The sequence below is a fragment of the Lonchura striata genome, chromosome Z, assembly GCF_050655825.1.
Source record: "Lonchura striata isolate lonStrDom1 chromosome Z, ASM5065582v1, whole genome shotgun sequence".
NCBI classification, from domain to species: Eukaryota; Metazoa; Chordata; class Aves; order Passeriformes; family Estrildidae; genus Lonchura; species Lonchura striata.
This window is the reverse complement of record NC_140740.1, coordinates 19,502,045-19,525,157: the sequence shown is the minus strand read 5'-3', so window position 1 is coordinate 19,525,157 and position 23,113 is coordinate 19,502,045. Positions and strand designations below refer to the sequence as shown.

The following is a 23,113-nucleotide window of genomic DNA, read 5'->3' as shown; positions in this document are numbered from 1 at the left end:
TCATGCACTGAAGTTGATTACTGAATATAAATAATCCCTTGATGTAGCATGTTCCAAAATACTAAAGAATCTATACAGTCTGTAAGGAATACTTGCTATTTTATCTGCAATCTGGTAAAGCATTATTATTATTATTATTATTAATACTAATAATATATTAGTACCTTACATATGCTTTTGTGGACATGCTATTTTTCACTTTTTATTACAGTGTTACAGTAGCTAACATGAATCCTGTAGTAATACAGTAGTAAACTGAATTCTGTAGTCTTATTATTAACAGTACATTGATATATGATTTTCATATTTCCCATGGACACCACTGCAATGCAGTTTGCTAGCAATATTTTCAGCTCTCCACTTTTAAACTGTGGATCTTTGTTGTTTAATGTGTTTTTTAAAAAGTCAGTGTACACTACACAAATTATTCATAATGTAGGAGCTATTCTATATCTTTCTAGTTTTATGATATTTTACACTTCTTGAAGCTAGATGATTGTTCTAACCCAAGCTATTATGTAATCCTTAGGGTAACCCTGCTGCTGATTTGAACGCTATTAATTTTCTATTATAGTGTGCTAAAGATGTTCTATAGTGTGAAGCTCACCTGCATTATTGAGTCAATGACCAATTGCAGAGTTACTCTGTGGCAGTTGGAGCTTAACTCAGCCCTTTGGGATCTCATTTATTATTTGCAGATATTGATTCTGGAAAAAGAAAAAGCTAAGATATGTGAATCTAATACTGAATTAGATGTAGCCTACAGCTGTTAACTCCTAATGGTCTGCTTACTATATGTGTGTCAACTGAAGCTTATATTTCTTTATGTTTTCATGTACTATAAGATATTTGCTGCCACTGCATAAATATTTTAAATCTTCTAAGCAACCTGCTTAGTCAGATAGCTGCTATATTCAAATTGAATTCAGTTTTAATTATTTTCCAGATTCCTTCTGAATATACAGATTCAGAAAATACTTAAGGCAATGAAGTTTAGCTGTTTTAAATAATTTACAAGAAAATTTATATTAAAATGTACTTTAGTTACTAAGACAATTGTGCTTTTTTCCTGTGAATTTGTCTCCACAAGAAGGGCTATATTGTATAATAGTAACTAAGGAAGTAAGGATATAATCTCCAATTTTCTCCTGTCATATGATCAATATGGTGACCCTCCAGCTCCTCTTCTTGCTGTGATGACTTAATGACATAGTAAGACTCATAGTAAGTACCATTTCTTTTCCCCCTCCATTCTGTTCTTCTCCTTTCCAAGTATTTTATCTGAACTGAGGCTGCTGGAAGTTTTGCGGACTTGCTTCACTACTCACCTAAATGCCTGTTATAATGGACAGTGAAATTCTAATAAAATCAGTCTTCATCAATTACTTGACTAACACCAAATCAGTAATAGACGAGGTTTATAAGACAGAGAAATTTAAATATTTTAGACAGGAAGAAAATGAGGGGAAGATGGATCTGGAATGTCCTGGTAGATAAAACTTGGCCATATTCTTTAAAAAAACTGCATGCCACATAGATTATATTGCCTGGAAGAAAAGTGATGTGTTTAGGGGATCCCACTTTTAGGGACATATATGTGTCTACTTTCAGGCTATAGATGGATTTCTTATTTTATTTTTATTTAGTGAGTATTCACTATGAGCCTTCTATAGCCCAAAGCTGTCTTGAATTGTCTAGTCTCTCTTTAGATCAAGCAAAAAATGTGTACCCTGCTATAGTTTATGCACTTATTCATATTTAGATAGAAAACAGGTACAAAGATAAATGCAGTTAGATCTACTGCTGCAGCAAGTGGTAGGGAACATTTCCACTCTGGTAATTCTGAAATTCTTTTTACACTTAAGTAAAGAATGAAGGCAATTGGTAATAAGAGACAGCAAACAGCTCTTGCACAAAGTAGCTTAAAAAAGCTCAAAAAGCTTTCCTGACATTCAATCTTTATGCTGAAATTGTGCTTCTGATTTAGTTATCTTTTAGAGGCAATGAGAAGGTATACTTTATCTGACTCTGTATACAAGGGCAAAGGCCATGTGGCAGCTTGTGGAACATTTCCACAAGCGGGGAAAACAAACATAGTGTAGGGTTATATTTTAAATGAATCCTAGGAATAAGTTGTGTAAATGTTTAAATTATGATGACTAAGTAGCATGTAAGAAACCCAACCATCTCTATGTTCATGTAAATATAACTTGTCAATGTAATTTATATCTTATTTCTGTAGTTCTTAATTTTTAAATATCATGAATATAGATTATATTCCATTGATAGACCAACAGATACAAAAACATGCTACTCCTGTGCTGTGTAGCAGCACTTGAGTATGGTCCTGGAACACCGAGAAGCCTAATCTAAAGTTCAAAAATATCTGAGAGGTGAAGGGCTCTTCTGAGTTAAAAGCTACTTTATGAAGTGTGTCTTGGCAATTTGAGCAATGAAGAAACATGTTTTAGTGAGTAGTGTTAGCTGATACAACAATCAAAAGAGAGAAGCAGAGAGTTTAGTCTCAGGAATCCTTCCCGGGTTTGCAAAGCCTTTCAAAATGATGCTGCTGTGGGCCAGGTGGAAGCATGGTTGTCAGCCTGTTAATGCAGCAATGCAAGACCGCACAGTGTTCACTGCAAAGCAAATGAAGCAAAGGGAAAATCAGCCAATCAGAGAGCAAGAGACTGAAGTCTGATCAGAAATATATCTATAAACATTAACACAAGTTCTGCTACTGACTTTTGGTAAAAGTGTTGGGGCATTGCCAAGAGATGTAACCTGAAATCTCATGAGTAGTAGTGGAGATGACCACATTTAACCCTGCTAAACCATTTTCAGGATGCAGATCTAGGCTCTAATGTCCTCCTTTGGATGGGGGCAGTGCATTAACATGACTAAAATAAAAGATGCTACTCTCCTCTTGTGGTTTTTCTAACAGTTCTCTGCATAAATACTGTGCAGATAAATACACCTAATGTACAATAATGCAGTCTCTTCACAATATGAAGCTATAAATGTTTGCTGTCTTAAATGATCCAGGGATCTATCACTCTTTTCATAAAAACCTAGTGATGACAACATTTGCCCATGCTTTGCTTGTGCACATACTCAATTCTCTTCTTTTTAGATGTTGAACATGTCTCTCATTTAATGATTTGAGTACCAAGAGATGGGTTATTGGGATGTAGTCCTGAAGAGCCTTCCATATGGTCTAGAGGTTTCTATATGGCCTTGTACAGTTGTTTCAGGTGCCTCATATATATACATATATATATATGCACACTATATAATCCACCTGTAAGGATGAAACTGTTAATATCATTAGATGCAAGTTTGTACTTTGTATATGGAAACAATAATTTAGATTTTATAAATAAAAACAAATTTTAAAGAAAATAAGCTCCAAAATTATTTTGCTTTGCATTAATTTTTATCTAAACACAAAACTTTAGTCCCAGAGCAAATTACTTAATACTTAAAAAAATTTTCAAAATATCAGTGGCGCCCCTGGTGAAACAACCAACATTTGCCTGAAGGCTGAAAGTGCTTTGAAAGATGTCTTAAAACATTGAAAATCATGTCGGATTTCAGCCTGAATAATGTAAGTAAAATAAAATATTATTAGAAGCTGGAAGCTGGTTACTATGCAAGCAGTAGGTAACTCAAATAAAATAATCACTATGTTACAACTTCTCCAGCTGCAGTTACTTTTTTGAATTTAATAACCTGATCCAATATTTTAAAAGGCATTTACATTGTAATGCATGAAATCAAATGTTTCACATTTTTCTAAATATACAGTTAAAAATTCAGTCTAATGTGTGATAAGGAGATTTGCAAGGTAGCTAGTCCTCAATAAAAGCTATTTAGAAAAATGTAGAATGCTGAGAACTGAGTTCCAAAAGTATGGCAGAGTTCCCTACTTATTTCTTACTCTGAAATTAATATGTTCATTTTCACCATTAAGAGGTTAATTAAAAAAAAAAGATAACATTATTCTTAAGGAAAAATACTTTTTACTTATTCAATAATGTTAGTTCATTACATTTCATAGGATTCATCTAATTCTTCCTATTATTATAACACTCTCAGGTAAATAGGTTATTTCCTGTGTAAAGTTTGCTTCTATAATTTGCCATGATTTACTAAAATACTATTTGGAAAAGCTGGAAATCTAAAGAAATACTGAAAATTGTTAAACTTTGTGTGTGTTCAGGTTTTAAAGTTTAGAATGCATATACTGATTTTAAAAGAAATTTTATATTGATTTCACAATCATGTTTATTTAATTAATTTACCAAATAATTGTATTATTTTAAGCAATAATAACCTACTAAAGGTATTTTTCCCCATTTCCTCGGTTCATGTACAGGTATGTTCCAACTCTGCTCTAGTAAAAATGAATAGAGATCCACAAGAGACCATGACTCTGCTGGATGCAAGTCCACTGTATATATTTGCCTTGCATATTTCTGCCAAAAACTTCCTTATTTTGCTTATATACTTAATTCCCATTTTAAAGGTCAAATAAGAGGAAAATTAAAATTAAATCAGTCGAATAGATTTAAAATATAAAAGCAGAAAGCCCATAAAGTTTGATCTTTTTTCTGTCTCTTCTGAATCACTCAGCATATAATTCCAGCAAACAGAGAAGGCAATGAAACAGTACTTAACCAAGAACACTAGAGTGCTTAGATACAGTAAGTAATTAAAAAGCGAAAGAGAAGGAATCTCTTTCCGAACTCTGGCTATTTCTTGACAAAAGATGAGACTGCTGCCCAGTTTGGACCAGCAGTGCTCAGGTGGGGAGCATACTGGAGATTCAATGAGTCCAGACTGGGCAGTAGTGGAAATTTCAGAACTCAGCCTTGTCCTGGTCCCAAAGATTATAATTTCACAGCAAGCATCTTATATTGTGCATAAATAAGATGATTACTGAAATACTGATCATCATTTAGATTACTAAGCATATTAGTTTTATCTAAAAATCAGTTATTGTATTCCAAAATCACATTGACTCCTGAGAGAGGAAAAAAGGAAAATAAATAAGGATATAAAACATGTGATTGATTATATTCAAGCTTTTCTCTTTGGATTTTTGTACCCAGTATGTCTTGACTGAGCCAAGTTACAATTCCTTCCATTGCAACCAGTTTCAAACACAGAGAGAATATAAGATTAATAACATGTAATATTAATATACATCGCATTTAAATTATTAGAGTTTGTGTCTCTGCTCTAAATTAGCTGTTTCTTCAATACTTATCTGACTACAAATAATATACAATACCAGGAATTTATTTTCTCATTCACTGGAAATGAACACTGCAGGCAGCTGACCAAGTACCTTCTCTAATATGCATTCTTCTTTGCCTTCTTCCTATTTAGAAAAATATTATGTACTGAATTGCAAAGTATTGTGATCTGAGCTAACAGTGTCTGTTCCAGGTTAGTCAAGGCCTGTGACAAAATTAGATCATATGAGGGTGTAATGAAAAGAGCTATAGCTAGCGCATTTACAAGAGCCAGGCTGACATATTAGTTGCTTTTACATATCTTGAGGCAATGGAGATATTCTTACATGATTATGTCCTCTATTCTTGCTTCAGTTTGTAATTACCATCAGTTGTAATTTAGAACTACACAGTGATATATATTTTGCTTAGACCAAATTTTATTGTAGATGAAATTTTACATAAAGGATGACAATATTTATTAATAAAGGCCAGATGCTGAAATTATACATGTTAGATCTAACTTTCTATTTAAAATATTAATAATATTATAGAACAATTTGAAGAATTAGGAAATTATGACAAGTAGGAAGACAAGCCATGAAATGAAGAGAGTGGGATACTTCCACACTGAACTAGTTTTAAAAAGGTTAGAATCTGATCTCAATATTGATCTATTATATATTGACCTAATATATTCTATTATGAAAGAAAAAAAGAAAAAAAATATCTTTGAGCAAAGAGAACACATAAATGAGAAGTGTCTTGAGGGTGTCTCCTTTTTCTCTGTTACCTATGGATGCACAATTGTTCAATCTAACGTAAAAAGTGCAGAGTAGTTCTGTGGGCTAATGCCCTTTTTTCTGCTTTCCATGAAAGATCACACATGGAATGTGAAAAGGCAGGACTAGAACATGCCAGAGATATTACCTGCATCCACCAGGAAATGCTCCAAAATTCGTAATTAAATAGCTACTTTATGTGTTTCATTTCCCCTATTATTTGAACTATACTGTTTTTACCAAAAATACTTTAGAAAACAGTATGATATTTTTCCCAAGTTTCTGTGCTAATAATATTGCCATCATCATCCTAATCTACTATGGTAACAGAATATTCTCACCACCCTCCTCATTAAAGAACCTGACAGATTGGTTATATTATCTCTGCCTTTAAATATTCGTGGTTAGAAAATAGTATGCGGTTTTACTAAAGTTTTGAATCATTCTTCTGGGGTTTTGTTTGGTCTTCACAAAATAGCATTACACTCTATTATGAAATGTTTGGGATCTTACAGCTCTTGGAAGCTATCACTTTGAAGACAGAAAAAAAGAACAGTATATCATTATAGATACTATATTATAGTTAAATTATGCTTTATAAATAACCAAAATTAACTCCATGTGACTTTTTCTCCCTCAGGAATCAGACAGCATGAAATTTGCTTCATGGAGTCTTTGATTGGAAGTACTTTATATAGTAATTTCAAAAAAATTTTCTATAAATTATAATGGTCAGTCTGATTTGTAAATTTTTGTCTGATATTTTTATTGTTGCTTTGGGTATTTTAGTAAACTCTGAGTCAGTGTCCCTCTTGTACCGCTTGTCTGAACAATCAGTGGCCCACTCTACCCCACTTGGGTTGAGTAAGGGAGATGATAATTTTAGAGCAAAACTTATAAACTATGCATGTAGATCCAAATTTTTTTGAACTGATAAAGTGACAGAAAAATACAGATTTCAAACCTGTATTTTGCAAAAGTAAATTACATTACCTTATGGATTTTAATTTGAGGGTTTTTGGATAACTCATCTGAGAAAGAAAATTTTTATGTCCACACAAAGCTCTGTTCCTTGAGAAGAGAAAGTATTTTTTGTGTCTGTCAAAAGAGGCCATTGAAGAGCTGGAAAACAGAGAGAATCTGAAGCTGTTTTGCTAGGACATCTGTGCTGGGGAAAAACAAACAAACAAACAAACAAAAAAAAACCTAATCTAAATGAAGTTATTTACAAAATGTTTGTCTGTTTCTACATTGGGGGCAAACAGAATGTTCTTTATTTATTTTTCAGCCTTTAGTTTTGCAGTAATCTCAGTGCACTTGATTATCATTAGATGAACAAGAACTTCAACCAGGCAAAGGCTACTGGTTTAACCACTTGAATTTCCTGTAGAATGAATATGTATTCAACAATATAGGTGTCCAAAGAACTTGTGTCCATTTTCTCTGCATTTCAAAACCATTTACACATGCAGTTCCTGTAAGCCAAATCTTCTGCAGAGGTAGTTCCTTCAGAAACAGAAAATAGAGAAGAAAACCCTATGCCTCTAAATTAAATTGATTCTAGAGTCATTTGGCAAAAAGATATTTTACACAGGTTTCCCTTCACAGTCCTAAGGAGAACTCAGTAGTGCACATTTAAAACCACATTTGTTCTGAGATACTAAGACTATTGAAAGTGTACTATGTAGAAATGAGCATGCCTTTGGGGTGAGTCAGGATTGGCCTATGATTGTGTCTCCTTATAACTTATTTATTCACTCTCACATTTATTCTTGAAAACCTATAATTTATTCATACTGAAAGGCTTCAAAATATGAACAGAGGTTCAAGCAGGAGGGTCCTGAAATCCAACTCTGATTAAGAGACATATTTATTCTATGCTTCTAGGTGAGTCCAAGTTCCACAGGTCTGTACAGCACAAGTTATTTGGATGAGGTACTGGGGAGATTAGTTAGGTTTGTAATGCATTTTAAAGATCAAAAAATAAGCTAATGTCAAGGATTTTTTTTCTTTATCTAGTATTGATGAATGCTTCTTCTGATTCTGAGAAAGGAGGAAGAGCAGGTCCTCTGCATAGTTACTCAGAAGAGCACTAGTTTTCACATATAGTTCTGTATATTAAATATTAGTGGTGCTAAGAGTTTAGCCTTGAATGGGTCTGCTCGGGGAAGAATATGAGTAAAAAGAAATGTGGAGGAAGAAGTGTGAGGAATGTCAGAAACTGAGAGTTTGCTATTAGTCATTAGCTATTCTATTAGTAGAAGCTACAAGCAAATAAAGCAAATCTTTATTCTCTGGAATACTAAAACAGCTTTACATTGTGGTCAGAAGTGGTTTAGTTGGAGAGGATCTTGCAAGAGGAACCCAATGACCAGCACCTCTCTCCTCTGTTCTCAGTTCTCCTCCTATTCCATGCATATATTTTTCCTCCTGTCCTGTTTACAGCCTGACAATAATTGAAGAAAGTGTTTATGTTGCACTGGGAGGACAATGTGGCTCCTGACTATGAATCACGCAGAAGAGAATGCTGTGCAGTTACATCAAGCTTAGACTTAAAATGATGCAAATTATCTTTTCAGATGCAATTTCAGTAAGACTCATCCAGTACTTTTGCTTCAAACTGTTTTAATTATTGTTTGATTTTAACACTCCTTTTACACTTTCCCATATAATTAAAACTAGAAACAATAGAGTTGGTTTCAATGTGGACTTATAAATTTAATTTTGACCTTGTAATCCATCTTACAACTAACTATTGTACATTTTGGTTTTCCTTAACACAGATAGAGAACAAATCCAAATAGCATACAAACAAAAAGCTAAGAGATTGTTGCCAAATTTTTGTTTTCTGTTCTGCATTAATAGAGTACTTATGTTACTAAAATAAAGTGATCTCAAACATACCAAGTATATCAAAGATGTTTAACTAATAACTCATATTAAAAATCTCTATATCCTCCAAGATGAAAAAAAGGCTTAAGTATATGCATAATTGAACATTGCAGGATTATTCATAAGATTATTCATTATTTTAATGTCTGCAGGGTTGGAGATTTCTGATTCAATATCTATGCTGGGTATTGCTTACAGATTCTTCTGTTAAAATTGAACCACTTATTTTATTTTTAAATAAGCTTATTCTCATATTTTATAATTTTGTGAAAATGACTTAATAAAATCTCTTGTTTCAAAAACTGTGTAATTTCAGGATAGAAATAAAAACTATTTGTATGTTAGTCAATGATGATTAATATTAAAATTGTGATAAAATTTGGGATTTTTTTAGACAAAATACTGTGAAGCACTGAACTTAATGTTTTGTTTGGGTACTATATAATTCTCAAAAACTATGTTCCTGCACCATGTGGAAATTTGTTTTACAGGTAGAAGATATAAATCTCCTGCAGCTGAAAGCACTGTTCATAGAAGGTTTAATATATCCTACCTTGCACAGCAGAGCTGGTCCCTATAAATAATTTTATAATTTTTTTATAAGCATTTTGGAAAAAGAAAATTCTTAGTTTAACACAAAAACACGTTGTATTTTCTTTGTCCAAAGAATTAGATTGATTATAGTGGCATCTAAGATTGATAATACATAGATTTCTGTTATGACACCCATTGTTTTAGTGCTGGACTGCAGAGGAATTCTTCCTTAAATGCATCCTTGTAGAAAATACTGACCTAGAGGACTTCATTATTCAAGCTGGAGAGACAGTCACTACTTAGGAGTAATAAACGGTTTCTGTGTTACATAGAGAATACTTCAGAAAATATGAGAGTTGTCAAATCTCTTGAAAATCCTGTCTTTATAGTACACATGACACTAAAGCTATAGCTGTATTTTCTGTTAATAAAAGCAAAGGCACAGGCAGATGTGAAGGATATCACAGCACACTGACAGGAAGCTTAAAAAAATGAGTACTTTGTTGAGACACAGAAAAAGACACAGGGCAATGACCTTGGGAAGATTTAATAGATATAGTTTGCTTTATTCCCCTTCTTCTTTTCTTTTCTTATTCTGCCTTTTTTATTTTTTTCTGATAGGGAAAATAAGGATTATGCAAAAAAGTATAAAGTTAGAATGAAAAGTGTAGGCATACTAATTAAAATTCATCATAATATTTCAAAACAAAATCAGGTAATTATGAATAAAAAATTTAATTATCATCAAAAGCACTGAAAAATTTCAGCAACTCAACATTTCTAATACTATCTCCATGCCTTGGAAAAACTGATACCTACTTAAGATTAGTTATCCTATATTTGACTGATTCTTGTACTAATGTGAATATTTGGGCATGAATGAAGAAATAAAACCCTGCAGCAGCAGCAGTGACTGGTTTTTTCTCTACTTTATGTAGAACTGAAGTAAGTGGTAGGAACTGCCCATCCATGATGGGAAAAGGAACAATATTTCAGTTGGTCAGAAAATGTAATCATAAATTTAAGGGAGATAAAGAGAAAGAAATGGTTAAAATTTTTTGAAAGTCAATTATGAATTAGATATCTGATTTATATTACCTTCTAATATCCTTATATCTATTTATGTCTTTGTATATACATGAGTAGAAATCAATTATGCTCTCAGGACTGTAAAATAAGTGCATGCACCATGCATCTCTTATCTATGACCAACATCTTAACTTGAACTGAATCTTTTCTTGCTTCATAGCCTGTGCATCCTAGTTTACTCAGAAAAATAAAAAAAAGATTACAAAACTGAATGACAATTAAGTAAGCACATATAGAGAAATGGCCACTAAATGAGTCTTTGGTTTTGTTTTGTATTGTAAAAGTTACGCAATTTCAATCTGAGTCCACATACTCAAATCCACCATTTAGATGTAGAAATAATAGGCTTCATTTTCATCCATGCAATTTAATAATAACATACTGTGAGCTTCTAAGACTCAGGCTGTCACAGCACAGTGTAGCCTGTGTATTGTGAATGAAATAAAATCAAACTGCATAGCAAAGTAAGAGGAAATTTTGAATTTCTCATTGTATCAAAGAATGTTAAGTATATTTACTGTACAATAAACCTTGTTTTGGAGAGTTATTTCTAAAAGCAATTCCATGCCAAACAAAATTGCCCCTTTTTTGACTCTGATGCTCCTTTTTTGGCAGATGCTAAGGACTTTGGCATCTTAAATGTACAAATACTATCTTTCTTTCTCCAGAGCACTGCTATAGTTTTGGCAATGCTTTAAGAGTAGGTCAAAGGTCTGCTTCTGTGTCTTCACTTTTCTACAAGTTTCTCTAATTAATATTTTTGCACTGGGCTTAATGTCATACTCCTGCCATTTGGTCCCTTTTCTTTTTGATCAGGGTGGGGGTTAGTATTTGCTTGTGTGAGTGTGGAAACAGTAAAACTGCTTTCTTTTCATAATAAGACATATGCTTTGGTGGGACTACAGAACTCTAAAATCATTGATTTCTGCAGCAACTTGCTTAGCATTGAGGGAAGGTCAGGGAGGTTGTGTGGCCATGTTGATTTGCAACCTTTGATATTTTCTTCTCAATAACCTCATCTGTTTTCATGGCTTTAATTACCACCTCTACACACAAGAACCAGATTTATCTCTACCCCAATGACCTTTTCCTCACTGTTAAAATTCTTATTTTAGTTGTGTAAATTCTTTTGATTATTTAAGGGACCATCATAAACACTGTGTATTCTGCAAAAGTGAAGATCTTGTTTTCTGCTTGAACACTGAGAACTCATTTGAATGGTCTACCTAAACAAATGCAAAATCAAATTCCTATGTAGGTTCATAGTCTGATTTTATGGGCAATTGAATAATACATGAGAACTCCAAACAAAAAAATATTTTTAATCAGATCTATTCAATTCTCCTGCATATCAGTTTCACTGCAAGCCTCTGGTTTACAGCCTCAGGAATTAGATGTCTAAGTTTTTCCTTCATTTTCTTTTCCTGTGTACATTGGTCTAAAAACCTGATGTCATTTGTGATACTCCTTGTTCTCCATGGATTATGTAGCTACATTTTCTTAATTACCAAAATAAGTCAATCCTGTAGCTGTAGCAAGTGAAGAATCTATGGAATAGTTCTGTTCACATCCTTTAAACATTGCTGGACATTTGTACTGCACCATGATATACCTGTATCTTACCAGGTTTGCTTTAAGAAAAGACAAAAACGGTAAACATTAAAGAACATTGTTAAACTGTGCCAGTATTTTAGATGGAATCAGAGAATCATATGGGATGGAAAAATCTCTAAATTCATTCCGTCTGACCATTAACCCAGTACTGCTTAGCCTGCCACTAACCAGTGTGTCAAGTGCCCTATCTACACTCCTTTAAATACCCGCAGTGACAATGATCCCACCACTTCCCTGGGCAGCCAGTTCTGAAGCTTGTCAATCCTTTCCATGAAGAAACTTTTCCTAACATCCAATCTAAACCTCCCCTGGAGCAACTTGAGGCCATTCTCCCTTGTTCCCTAGGAAAAGAACAATCTCTTTTCAGGTAGCTGTAAAGACTGAAAAGATCTCTTCTGAGCCTGCTGTTCTCCAAGATAAACACCCTCAGCTCCCTCACCTGCACCTGGTCACGCTTGTGATCCAGACCCTTCTCCAGTTCCATTACCCTTCTTTGGATATGCTCCAGTACCTCAATATTTCTGTTGCCATGAGAAGCCCAGCACTGAACAAAGTGTTCAAGGTGCAGCTGCTCCAGTGCTGAGTGCAGGGGGGATAATCACTACCTTGGTCCTGCTGACCTTTATATTCTATTAATTATTATTAGTCTATTGGGTTGCTTTGAGTAAGTCCCTTCATGTAGCTCTACTTTTGCATTTTTTTCCTATATATTTTTCTTGTTCCTTCAGTCTATAAGTCCTTCGAGGTATGAATTGTCTTTTGTATCACTGTGTTCACAGAGTACTTAAAAAAATGAGACTTGCCTAGATCCTTAGGCATTACTGTAAAATGATAAGTAATCAATCTTTTTAACTAAGACTTCCAGACATCTCCTTCCTTTATTGAAAAGGGAAGAGGAAGTGCAAATGTTATTTTTTTTAAGCAGCCAGATTTTACTGGCCTTTATTTGTCCATTCTTTTGCAAGTAGAACCTCTTTTGATTGCATATGGGAGTGTAGTTTTCTTAGCAGGAGTTTAGGTGGGTTTTACATTGGTTGTTTTTTTATTCCAAAAAACGTAGTGTTGAGAGAGATTGTTTGAAGGATTTGAGTCTTGGAATTGCATAAGAATATCTAGTATTTTTTTCTCACCACTTTGCAGTGCCAGTTAAACTTTTTTGCAGGAAAATAAATCTATAATCTCAGTATAATCTGCAAGTTTCGATGCAGATTTGTTATGACCAATGTGTTTTGAATTTATGGAAGGGTTTTCAGGGCCTTCAGTTTATGACAAAGATTTCTTCCCCTTCATGTGTTGGTAATAATATATACAGGGAAACTGAGGCTTAGGTTCTAGGAGTGACCTCCAATGAATTTTAGAAGTTTGCATGGAGTAGATGTTTGAATTCAAAGCAGACAGCGATGGAGCATAGCAAGGTACAGCATTGCAACAAAATTATTAACAGAGTATAGGAAGAAGTTCTGTAGGGCCTGGTGTTGTTGCATTCACAGGCATTCATTTAAAAATGCCAAAATATGTCTGTTTTATGCACCAGAAGCATTGAGAGATAAGTGGTTTCCCTTTGCAAACACCGGACACCTTAGGAAGAGATGCTAGAGAAAAGTCATATCATATTTTTTCTTGGGTTTGTATGGCCAGGCCTTGGTAGGTGGAGGAGCTACAAGGGTCATTTCTGTGAGCAGTTGCCAGAAGCTGCCTTCATGTCCAGCAGAGACAATCCTCAGCTCCAAAGATAAATGTGTTACTGGACAAGGCTGGTACCATTAGAAACTATGGTAACACCACTGTGATAATAAATTTAAGATGGAGAAAAATGTGTTATTACACAGATGTAATTGTAGCCAGAAAATTGCAGGGTGACAACATGTGAAAGGAACTACTGCAGACACCAAGGTCTGTGGAGAAAGAGAGTGAGAATGTGCTCAAGGTGCCCAAACTCAGATTCCTCTGCAGTCCATGGTGAAGACCATGGTGAGGCAGCTGTGCCCCTGCAGCCCATGGAGATCCACGGCGGTGCAGAGATCCACCTGCAGCCCATGGAGGAGCCCCACATGGAGGCCTGAGAGAAAGTTGTGACCCTGTGGGAGGCCTGTGGAGAGAGGACCTCACACTGGAGCAGCCTGTCCTTGAAGGACAGCACCCCATGCAAGGGTGACCCATGCTGCAGCAGTTTCAGAAAGACTGGGATGGATTCACATTGAAGAAGTTCATGAAGAACAATCTCCTGTGGGAAGAACCCCATGGTGAAGCAGGGGAAGGACTCCTCACCTCAGCAGAAAAAGGAACAACATGTGATGAAAAATTCTTTAAACATACATATACCAGACATTCTTTCTCTTCTCAGTATCCCATGCTGAAAATGGTACAGTAATTGTAGGCAGCTAAAAAAGTCTTTATAGCAGAAATATTGCCATAAGAAAATGTGTTAGGAGCAAGCAGCAGGGTGGACAAAGGTGAAAATAAGGGAAGAAAATTAATCTGCATACCCAGCAGGCAATGGTCATTTATATATTCATCTGTTTTTGGCACTGAACTTAGTGAGTCCATGTCCATTTCATGGTGTCGTGCAGAGAAAATGAGGTGTGTAAGGTCATTCAATAAAGATTAAATTAAAAACATATTCCTATAGTACCCTCAGGGTCCATTAGTCTTGATGAGTGTACAAATACTTTCTTTGTTATATGTGCTCCATCCTGAAAGGGATTGTGTGCTTCTCTCATTATAAATGTGCACCTGAAAAGATTGAACATTATCCCCTCTTTTTTAACTGACCTGTGGCCACCGCTGGGTTCATTAGTGCAGAACATCTTTTCCACTGGCTGAGTCTGCCCTATTGTTTTCACTGGCCAGGGTCAAGTCAAGGGCATTCAACCTAGATTGGAGTCATTTGTCACAGGGTCTAGCAACAAAGCTGATTTCAGCAGAGACGGCGTGAATTTCATGGGGCTGAAATGCAACCTTTGACACAGAGTGCCCAGGGCTGCTCAGGCTTGCACAGATGGCCTGCCACCCTTAGATATCTATGAACAAAGGATTGGTGAATTATAGCAAAAATAAAGTTTCCACAGTCAGCATATATTTTAAGTGTTTAAATTATTTGCAGGGTTGGTTTTTATTATTTGCAGTCTAAAATCATATCTTGAACATTTGTGATAATCGCTGTGCATTTTAGACTATGAAGGGAAAAAAACAATTCAGTAGGGGGCTTACTGCTTAACTGGTGTAACAGTGTAAAGTGTAGCAATTTAGTGCGGAGTGCAGGTTTTCATGGTCAGCAGGAGCCAGCATGAACAATGGGTCGTGCTGAGGTAGCATGTGGAAAATGACTTTAATACACTATACAGAATGGCTTATTGCTTTGGTCAATAGGCTGCAGTGAAGATGGTGTATTCAGCCACTTGGGAAGGTTAAACCTGTCAGGGTACACTGTGACTGATATGCAGGGGCTGCTTATGAGGTCTCTAATGGAAAAACCTGACAAGCAAAGTTATAAAGGTTACACTTGACACATACTTTAGCATTATGCCTTATATTAATCCATTTTTTTTAAAGGTAGGGTACTTCATATTTGTTAGAAATTGATGCCACAATAATGTTTCTAGAGGAAACATTTAAACTTTGGAGTAAAATGTTGGATGTTTTGCACCTACATTACACAGATTAAATCTAAGGACAATAGTCTAACATATTTAAATATCACTCTGAATACATTGTTGGTTTTTTAGACATAGTTGTTTGAGTTAAAATCATTTAAATATGTTATTTCCTAAAATGGTACATTGACATGTAGCAGAGAACACTGAATAAGTTAAGGTGTTCAATAACTAAAAATCAAGCCCAGTCCTGTTAGATAGAACTTTACTTCAGCATTCAATTAAGTTCTAGATATTGATAAAAAGAGGGTTTTTTTTTGTTTTTTGGGGTTTTTTTTATTTGAAGAGTAGGATTTATACAAATGGTGTTCCCCAAAAACCCAAAACAAAAAAAATCTTAGAAAGACTGGTTTCCTTAACGGGATTTCTACATGATAGCATTATACTGAAAGTAGCTGAAAACACAATATGATCCACTCTTTAGTATTAGAAATAGAAAATGCGTGCTTGTGTTGTTTTTTATTTTGTTTGGGTTTCTTTTTACTGTTTTTTTTTTAATTGGGCAGGTGGCATCTTCTACTAGAAATGTGCATTCTAAGGACTATAATGTGCTCTGATATTTGTTGCTAGCATTATTTAAAACCAAAACCATGATGCATGCACTAAAGGGCTATATTCAGTGATAAATTTCAGTGTACTGAGACTGATTTAAGACACTTTTAAGAGATAACTCTAGTAAGAGTAAAATTAACAGGCGAGACATAGAATACATTTTCTGTGGGTTTATTATATCTCAGCAAGAATATCTAGATGTACAAGTACAGGGAACCCAAAATAGTTTGGATTTTTTTTCCTTGTATTATGTTGGATTCTTGGTGATCTAATTCACTTTAAGTGGATGTATCCTCATAGAGCTTTTTGAAAGGTGCCACATTTGACAGCATAGGAGAGTAAAATCTTTTTCTATTACATTTTGCTTCTTCAACAAAAAGAGTGGTTAAAATATTTATGTAGAATGCAGACTATTTTAGATGATAAAGATAATTAAGTGGTGAAATGGTAGTCATTGATTTGTCAGTGAGTGGGGGAAAAGAGCGCTGAATAATTTATAATGAAAATGCACTGTCTTCAAGGGAATTGTACCTCTATACTTATACAGATCTGACTATGGCCCAGAATTGTGCTACACTGCATGGATTTAAAGAACTTGCATGGGAATTTGTAGCACTGCAGTTGCTAAAAATTGTTTTTAATGATGTTAAAATTTAGCAAAGGAGGAGCTGCCTGCTAACATCCGGTAGAACATTTTAATGTATAGAATTATTCTTGAATCTGCACAATTAGGAAAACTGCATAGGAACAAATTAATAACAATCTCATATTTTTATTATGTCAGAATAAACAAACTACAGGCAAAATCTTGAATAATTTTTGCAAATGAAAATTTAAAACCTTAAATACTTTAATGCTATCTGCCAATACAATGATCCATATAGACAAATAAATAGAAGATTAAAAAAAACACTTTTAAAGAAACTTGTTGGGTTACTAGCACAACGCAACAAGAGATTGTTGAAAAGGAAAGTAAAATTATAAATGAGAAATTAGTCAAAAGTAAACAAAGGCTACATGTAATCACTTAGATACTTTAGGTGCTGTTAAACAGTACTGAGTACTTGGCCTTGAATTGGCTCCACTCCTAGCTGACTGTGAGTTGAATATAAGGCTTTAGTTGACCCCAGAGCACAATGTACCCTGATGCCATCAAGATGTGTAGGGCAAGAATCTATTTGGATTTCTGAGGTGACAGGGGGATCCCAACACATGACTGTACTGGAAGCTGAAGTGAACCTATCTGGGAATGAATGGCAAATGCACCCCATTGTGACTGGCCCAGAGGCCCTGTGCTTCCTTGGCAGATATTACTTCAGGAGAGGGTATTTCAGTGATCCCAAAAGGCCATTGTTGGGCTTTTCGGAGAGCTGCTGTGGAGACAAAGCAGCTGTCTTGTCTAAGACAGCTGAATTCCTGGCTGGTCTATCAGGGGACCCAGTCCTATCTCTGGGACTGCTGAGGGTTGAAGAACAACAGGTACCAATCACTACCAAAGCAGTGCCCATCGATAACACCACACCAGCTGGGACTCTGTGACCCCCAGCCATGAGGCGGGGTCTGAACTGAAAAGTCAGTGAGTGACCAGCAAGACTTGATAATTTTTCTTTTAATAGTCCTATATAGCCAGTGTGTAGATCCTGTGCAGAGTGGAGACTGACAGGAGACTATAATTGAATGCAAAGGCAGATTATCCAGAGCCTCCTGAAGGCTGGTTTTGCCATAAAACAAAGTTTGACATAGGGGGATGGTCATTGATTATTGAAGTAATACCTGTGCTTTTGTATAGTTATAATTGTAGATATATGTATATATTCGGAAAGTATGAGATCTGGGCATAATGTGCATGGTATAGAACAAGGGGTGGAAAATGTCCTGGTTGCAGAGAAGAGGGTGTAGCTTAGTATGGTATGCATGTGTCTACATTATTATGCAACACTTAATCACTGATGGGGAGCATGGTTTTCAGAAAAAAAATGAAAGCACTCCATGGAAGTCAGCCTATTTTTGTTTCTCTCTCTCCAGTGGGAGAGAGGGTCAAAGTTAGACCCTTTGGCCCTAATCAGTTCCCCTCCTGTTTTCTCCAGAACGAGGTTGCGGGATATGGTGCTGAAAGGGAAAGCAGCAAAGGTGCAAATTGACAATGATGCTGAACCGACAGAACCAGCACAGAGACTGCTGCAGGCTGAGAACTGGCAGGGTTGACCCTAGCCCAGCCAAGCTAAACAAGCCCAGCACAGGAGACCTCAGCTGGGCCTAGCTGAGTTGAGCCAAAGGGAACAGTTGAAAAAGCAGCAACACACGGGAACAACCTCCAATATGGGGGAGTGGCACAAAGGGCGGTGCAGCCCAGAGGGGCAGCGGCACAGCCTGACTTGGATGGCCCAGATTTAGTGGGGTTTGTTTGCCATGCCCTTTCGTCGTTTCAATCTGATGTGTGGGAAACACTAGCCATGGCAATTCCCCTGCTGTCTTGCTTTTGTGCTGACAGCTGCATGAGCAATGTATGGGAGCAGTTGCCATAAGATTTTGAGGAAAGACACACAGATGCGACCTCTGGGAAGTGGCTGCCATCTTGGGGTTTTTTCATTCCCAGAAGTAAACACCTTTTCTCTGGGTAAAATACCGTCTGTTTTTGTGTAACTTTGCTATCAATATTGCTGTTGTTATTGTGTGTGCCTTATTCTATTGCTTTCAGTAAATTGGTATCTCAACACATAGTCTCTGCATTTGTCCCTCCCTTACTGGAAGGGGAAGGGGAGTGGCTTATTTAAAGTTTAATTTATGGACTGGTATTAGAGGCAGAACACTCAGAATTAAGACTAATTCTTACATTGATGAAATTTTTTTTAAATGTAGTTTTAAGTTGCTTAACCTCTTTCCTCCTAAATTGAATCCTGCTTGATGACCTTGCTTTAAAACAGAGAGAGTTCATCTTAACAAATATGAAGGTCATCCTGCCCAAAGTGTCTTATTTGTGTTTTGCAATTTAATAACACGGTGAAGTGTAGCACTCCAGAGGATGGCTATAATAGCTTTACTGCTTTTTTGTTATTAAGACCTCTTAAGATAATTGTTTTCAAAATTATAATATAAGCTTTTAAGGACTTCCAGCCCGAGCACTGATTTATGCTGTCTGTCATGCCATTTCTGCTCGGTTTCACACTGTGTTAATTTTCATTAAGTTCATTCATTATGTTTGAGAACTCTTAAGGGATTTCTTTAAAATTCATCTCTTGATTAGACACATACTGTATACTTTTACTGCTGTAACAATATCTATGTTTTTCCCAGAGATAACAAGACTGGAGTTACGACTGTAATGCTATTCCTCAGAGTACCTATAGCAAGTCTCTTAGAGATATTAATATGTTGCTGTAATTATTTTTTGGTGCATGTAAGACATATAGGATTTGATCAGAAAAGATATGTTTAACATAAGTGGATTAGTGAAGTAAATCCCAACCACATATTTTACATTGTTTTTTTCTTTGAGGTGCTATAAAAGATTAGATACACTTCAAAATATGCATTCAATATAATTTTAAAGGGTTTTGAGAAGCCACTTCATCAGAATAACACAAGTAAAAATTTAACTTACAAAACAGCAGTTTGCAGACTGGAAAGTTTTTTCTAAATACATTAAATCTTTTCTTGACTTAAGGAGTCTTTCAAATAAAAGACAGATACACAACAGATATTTCTTAGTCTGTGTGTCATTATTATTATTATTTGCTATTATTATTATTATTATTGTTATTATCATTATCTGGTTAAATGTATATTAAATTAATTACCAGTAACTGTTTTATATGTTTTATATATGTAGATATAAAAAACATTTGATGAAATAAAAATCTCACTGCCAGGACATATTTTCAATGTTACAGAATATAATAGTTTCATACCTTGAATTATGAATTAGCAAAATAATACAATATATTGTGTGTGGATAAAATATAGCTTAATTCTAGAGAGGGGAGAAAAAAAGAAAAAGGTGGATAGTCTGAGCTATATTTTCTCAGTCTTAATACCAAAACCATATTTTTGTAATAGTTTTTGTCTTTTAAGCTTCAGCTGCTCTTTCAGTTATTTGATGTGCTCCTGGACACTTCATTGATTGTGAACAGGCACACAGCTTGAACATCCAGAAAACTAGGTCTCTGAGAATAGTTATTCACATCCAGTACCATGTTTTCACCTTCAAATGAATAACTTGTCATTGTTGTGCTGTGTTACCTTCTTTCTATGAAACAATTCAAAATTTTTGATATATAAGGAGATTTTAAAGGGAAAAAAAAAAAACACTTTAAATTTAAAATGTATAAATTAAAGTTCTGATTCTCCTGGTTTGGATGTTATTTATCACCTCCCCTTTCTGTATGCTCCAATGGTTACTTTGCATGAATAGAAGTTCTAGAATCTTCTGTTTTGGAACCCAGATGCATTTAACGCTCAGAGTGAAATAAATACTACTGCCTTCTAAGCCACAGCACTTCATGTTTGGTTTAAGCATATATATTTTTCTTGTTTCTTGTTATGGTGCTTTTAATCAACATATGTATGAAATTTACACAAAAAAGCCTCACTAATCTGCATGGACAACTTTTTGAGAAAATTTTGAGGAATTGACATGTTCATGGATTCTTCTCATCCGTTGAAGTACATATTCTGTGAGTTTTTCTCTAACTGTTGTTGTCCTTTCTGACTTTTGAAAAATTTTAGTTCTAAAAAAGTGTATCCAGAAAAAACAGAGATGCTTGAGACAGGTATTAAATAACTGGTTCAAGTAGTAGCCTCCTTTTTCTCTTGCACAATAAAGTGGCACATCCCACATCATGAAACTCCCAAGTCATATGTATCTTGAGGCCAGCTACTGAGGCAGTATATTGTTTGGTTTGGTAAGCTATCTGTGTACCATTGTGGATGTGCATTCTTGTTTACCTTACTCTGAGGTAGATCCTCTTGTGAAACTTTTGAATTATTGTTCTGACACAAAGATTCCTAGTGAAGTGTACTTTGAACAGTTGAACTTCTTTCCTTTGTATTTCTCCACATGGCAGAACACCATACAAATGCATACAGTAGGCTGTCTTAAACAAAAATTGTTCCAAAGTGTATGTATTTTATGCAGCAGCAGTCTTGTACTAAAACTCCAAGACAGGAACCTCAATGTTCCTTTTCCCTAGATACATACTCTTGGTAGCTGCTCTGTGCTGCTTCTCTGAAAATTTCATATATTCTCTTGGGGTGCAACGAGTGAGTTTTTTAAAAAGGAAGCTACCATACTTCATAAAAAGGTAGATTAAAAAAAAAAAAAACATAAACATGTTTAACACAGCAGAACTTTGATTAAAAACTTGAAGGTTTTCAATAGCCCAATTCTTGAGGTTTCTCTGCAACAGTACATCTTCAGTGTGTTGTACTGGTAAGATAGTGGTAAGAAGCTGAACAGCCTCTTCAGTCCACTCTTCCATAATTGCAAGTAGTGTGCATTGCCTATAGAGTACCTGAGGGTGTCCAGGATGATACTCTTATTTGCCAAAGGGATTTTCAGTGGGAAGAGGCTCAGTGGTAATACATCCTCATTCATCAACCTGCAATTTTGGAAAGTTCTTAGGTAGATGCAAGAAGACAGCTATAAAAATCTTTAAATAGCAAAACCAAATAATCCTCTTTTGTTCCTGGGACATCTGGAACCCAGAATCTTTACAACACTTTTACAATGTAAGAAATTAACAAAGGACAAAGTGTAGAGATGTATAATAGACAATATATTTATTTAGTGACTGACTCTCTAGGGGCAATTCAATGAGTTTTCAATTGAGGCTGCACTTGTGATGCTGACATTGTGAAACAACTTATTCTTCATAATACTAAAAACAAAAACAAACAGTAAAATTAAAATTCTGTAATGAGAAACATACCATAAGTTGATTTATAAGGAAATATGATTTTCAACAGTTCTTCTTTGTCTAAGGTACTTATTGCTGTGAGCCATCTCATTTTTCACTCTTGTACACCAAGTGAGCTTGTGGAAGTTAGCATGTTAAAATAAATGTTCTTTGTGTCTGCTTTGTCATTACAAAACTCTGCCACTGTGTTTACTGCAGTATCTGTTTAGAGGTTTAATCAGAAAAGTTGGAAGCAAAATGGACCTTGTGAGCTATGAAGATTTTCCATCCCCTATCCTACCTGAAATCTGGTGGGTTTTTTTATATAACTGTCTTGTTTAGGAGCAGATTGAAAGTTATAATCCTTATGAAGTTACATCAGACTTGCACAGGGGCCTCTAAAAACAGAGATCAGGAATGCATGTGACATGGAAAATATGTTAAAGAGAAAGGTGATTATTTTTCTTTTTTATTAGGTATTTCAGTAAATAGCACAGAAGAAGACCGCAATAGGCTGCAGATAGAAAAACAAAAGTAAGTCATTCTAGCATGGTGAAAGCTTTATTTATTTTTCTTTTCAAGCTGTACCTATGTAGCCAAAAACATGATGAATCCTGATTTTTTGGCAATTTTAAATGAAACTGGATTAGAATGCTTCTTTTCATCCATTCCATCTGTTTGTAGGGTTTTTTGCCTTTGATATTTTCTTTGTGTCTTCCTGTGTAGAAATATTAGGGAAAGGTATCCTTTGACTTTATTTGCTGTAGTCTAAGGTCTTTAATTAACTTGTAATACTGATTATCGCATCCCAGTGGAAGAAATATTGTCCTGGCTGGTTAAATCAGTGTTTTGTGCTACAGAAGAGC

The 23,113-nt window shown here is 35.1% G+C and overlaps 1 long non-coding RNA gene across 1 annotated transcript in view; it reads left to right on the top strand.

Annotated features, from left to right (window-relative positions):
• Positions 1-23,113, top strand: part of LOC146763675 (uncharacterized) — a 159,088-nt gene that overhangs the window by 5,398 nt on the left and 130,577 nt on the right. The window lies entirely within an intron of this gene.